The sequence below is a fragment of the Arachis ipaensis genome, chromosome B1, assembly GCF_059453495.1.
Source record: "Arachis ipaensis isolate K30076 ecotype BB chromosome B1, ASM5945349v1, whole genome shotgun sequence".
NCBI classification, from domain to species: Eukaryota; Viridiplantae; Streptophyta; class Magnoliopsida; order Fabales; family Fabaceae; genus Arachis; species Arachis ipaensis.
The window spans coordinates 29068136-29072176 of NC_142436.1; the positions used below are offsets into that span (position 1 = coordinate 29068136).

Genomic DNA, 4041 nt, shown 5'->3' on the forward strand with positions numbered 1-4041 from the left:
TCAAAAATAATTTTCGAAAATTCCCTCCTTCTCCCCCATCCTATTCTATTTATTCATTCATATCCTAACATCTCATCTCACATCTCTTCCATCGGTACAGTTGTGTTTCTTCCATTATATTACATTCTTTGTCTCCCCCTCTTCTTCTACTCACACAGGGATCCCTATACTGTGGTATAAAGGATCTCTATTATTATTATTATTTTTCTGTGCCTTCTTCTTTGTCATATGAGCAGGAGCAAGGATAAGAACATTCTTGTGGAAGCAGATCCAGAACCTGAAAGAACTCTGAAGAGAAAATTAAGAGAAGCTAAAATACAACAATCCAGAGATAACCTTTCAGAAATTTTCGAACAGGAAAAAGAGATGGCAGCCGAAAATAATAATAATGTAAGGAAGATGCTTGGTGACTTTACTGCACCTAATTCCAATTTACATGGAAGAAGCATCTCCATTCCTGCCATTGGAGCAAACAACTTTGAGCTGAAACCTCAATTAGTTTCTCTGATGCAGCAGAACTGCAAGTTTCATGGACTTCCATCTGAAGATCCTTTTCAGTTCTTAACTGAATTCTTGCAGATATGTGATACTGTTAAGACTAATGGAGTAGATCCTGAAGTCTACAGGCTCATGCTTTTCCCCTTTGCTGTAAGAGACAGAGCTAGATTATGGTTGGATTCTCAACCCAAAGACAGCCTGAACTCTTGGGATAAGCTGGTCACGGCTTTCTTAGCCAAGTACTTTCCTCCTCAAAAGCTGAGCAAGCTTAGAGATGATGTTCAAACCTTCAGACAGAAAGAAGGTGAATCCCTCTATGAAGCTTGGGAAAGATACAAACAGTTGACCAAAAAGTGTCCTTCTGACATGCTTTCAGAATGGACCATCCTGGATATATTCTATGATGGTTTATCTGAGCTATCGAAAATGTCACTGGACACCTCTGCAGGTGGATCCATTCACCTAAAGAAAACGCCTGCAGAAGCTCAAGAACTCATTGACATGGTTGCTAATAACCAGTTCATGTACACTTCTGAAAGGAATCCTGTGAGTAATGGGACGCCTATGAAGAAGGGAGTTCTTGAAGTTGATACTCTGAATGCCATATTGGCTCAGAATAAAATATTGACTCAGCAAGTCAATATGATCTCTCAGAGTCTGCATGGAATGCAAGCTGCATCCAATAGTACTCAAGAGGCTTCTCCTGAAGAAGAAGCCTATGATCCTGAGAACCCTGCAATAGCAGAGGTAAATTACTTAGGTGAACCTTATGGAAACACCTATAACTCAACATGGAGAAATCATCCAAATTTCTCATGGAAGGATCAAAAGCCTCAACAAGGCTTTAATAATGGTGGAAGAAACAGGTTTAGCAATGGCAAACCTTTTCCATCATCAACTCAGCAACAGACAGAGAACTCTGAACAAAATGCTTCTAATTTAGCAAATCTAGTCTCTGATCTATCTAAGGCCACTGTAAGTTTCATGAATGAAACAAGGTCTTCCATTAGAAATCTGGAAGCACAAGTGGGCCAGCTGAGTAAAAGGATCACTGAAATCCCTCCTAGTACTCTCCCAAGCAATACAGAAGAAAATCCAAAAGGAGAGTGCAAGGCCATTGACATAAGCGCCATGGCCGAACCTGTGAGGAGAGGAGAGGACGTGAATCCCAAGGAGGAAGACCCCCTGAGACGTCCAGTGGTCAATAAGGAGCTTCCCTCTGAGGAACCAAAGGACTCTGAGGCTCATCTAGAGACCATAGAGATCCCATTGAACCTCCTTATGCCCTTCATGAGCTCTGATGAGTATTCCTCTTCTGAAGAGAATGAGGATGTTACTGAAGAGCAAACTGCCAAGTTTCTTGGTGCAATCATGAAGCTAAATGCCAAATCATTTGGCATTGATACTTGGGAAGTTGAACCTCCCTTGTTCATCAATGAACTAAGTGATCTGGATCAACTGACATTGCCTCAGAAGAGACAGGATCCTGGAAAGTTCATAATACGTTGTACCATAGGCACCATGATCTTTAAGGCTCTGTGTGACCTTGGTTCAGGAATAAACCTCATGCCCCTCTCTGTAATAGAGAAACTGGAAATCTATGGGGTGCAAGCTGCTAAAATCTCACTAGGGATGGCAGACAACTCAAGAAAACAGGCTTATGGACAAGTAGAAGATGTATTAGTAAAGGTTGAGGGCCTTTACATACTTACTGATTTCATAGTCCTGGATACTGGAAAGGAAGATGATGAATCCATCATCCTAGGAAGACCTTTCCTGGCCACAGCAAGAGCTGTGATTGATGTTGACAGAGGTGAAATAGTCCTTCAATGGAATGAGAACTCCCTTGTATTCAAAACTCAAGGATCTCCCTCTGCAACCATGGAGAGGAAGCTTGAAAAGCTTCTCTCAAAGCAGAGTCAACCAGAGCCCCCACAGTCAAACTCTAAGTTTGGTGTTGGGAGGCCACAACCAAACTCTAAGTTTGGTGTTGAACTCCCATATCCAAACTCTAAGTTTGGTGTTGGAGAGTCTCAACAAAGCTCTGCACATCTGTGAGGCTCCATGAGAGCCCACTGTCAAGCTATTGACATTAAAGAAGCGCTTGTTGGGAGGCAACCCAATGTTTATCTAATTCTTATTTTTATTATTTTTCATGTTTTCTTAGGTTCATGATCATGTGGAGTCACAAAATAAATAGAAAAATTGAAAACGGAATAAAAAACAGCAGAAGAAAAATCACACCCTGGAGGAGCATCTGTCTGGCGTTCAGCGCCAGAACAGAGCATAGTTCTGGCGCTGAACGCCCAGAATGGGAGCATCCTGGCGCTGAACGCCCAGAACAAGCATGGTTCTGGCGTTCAACGCCAGAAATGGCAGCAAAGGGGCGTTGAACGCCCAAAATGGGCACCAACCTGGCGCTGAACGCCCAGAGTTGTGTGCAAGGGCATTTTGCATGCCTAAATTGGTGCAGGGATGTAAATGCCTTGACACCTCAGGATCTGTGGACCCCACAGGATCATCTCAGGATCTGTGGACCCCACAGGATCCCCACCTACCTCATCATCTCTCTTTCCATTCATGATCATCCCTTCTTTTTTCCCATTTACCACTCACATCCATACACCCACCACCTTAAAAAATTCAACATCTCTCTCCCACCCAATCCCACCCATATGGCCGAATACACACTCCCATCCATCTCCTCCATATCTTCTTCTTATTCTTCTATTCTTTCTTCTTTTGCTCGAGGGCGAGCAACATTCTAAGTTTGGTGTGGTAAAAGCATAGCTTTTTTGTTTTTTCCATAACCATTGATGGCACCTAAGGCCAGAGAAACCTCTAGAAAGAGGAAAGGGAAAATAAAAAGCTTCCATCAAGGGTCTATAGCTCAGTGGTAGAACATTTGACTGCAAATCAAGAGATCCCTGAGATACCTCAGGGGATACATTTTCTTCCACACAATTATTGGAAGCAACTAAAGGGTGGAACATCAAGAGCACTCCATCATCCTTCATGAAATCAGAGAAGATCTAAAAGCAATGAAGGAGGAGCAGCAAAGACAAGGAAGAGACATAGAAGAGCTCAAGGACATCATTAAGGTGGATTCATTCCTTGTTCTTAATTCTTCTGCTTTTCGTTTTCTATGTTATGTGCTTATCTATGTTTGTGTCTTCATTACATGATCATTAGTAGTAGTAACTATGTCTTAAAGTTATGAATGTCCTATGAATCCATCACCTCTCTTAAATGAAAAATGTTTTAATTCAAAAGAACAAGAAGTACATGAGTTTCGAATTTATCCTTGAACTTAGCTTAATTATATTGATGTGGTGACAATGCTTCTTGTTTTCTGAATGTATGCTTGAACAGTGCATATATCTTTTGAAGTTGTTGTTTAAGAATGTTAAATATGTTGGCTCTTGAAAGAATGATGATTAGGAGACATGTTATTTGATAATCTGAAAAATCATAAAAATGATTCTTGAAGCAAGAAAAAGCAGCAAAGAACAAAGCTTGCAGAAAAAAAAAAGGGGCGAAAAA

The 4041-nt window shown here is 41.2% G+C and overlaps 1 non-coding gene across 1 annotated transcript; it reads right to left on the reverse strand.

Annotated features, from left to right (window-relative positions):
* Positions 1-762: 762 nt before the first annotated feature.
* On the reverse strand, positions 763-870 carry LOC148576070 (small nucleolar RNA R71). The gene has a single exon (XR_015904601.1). It is a non-coding gene; the product is annotated as a small nucleolar RNA R71 (small nucleolar RNA).
* Between the last annotated feature and the right edge of the window lie 3171 nt (positions 871-4041).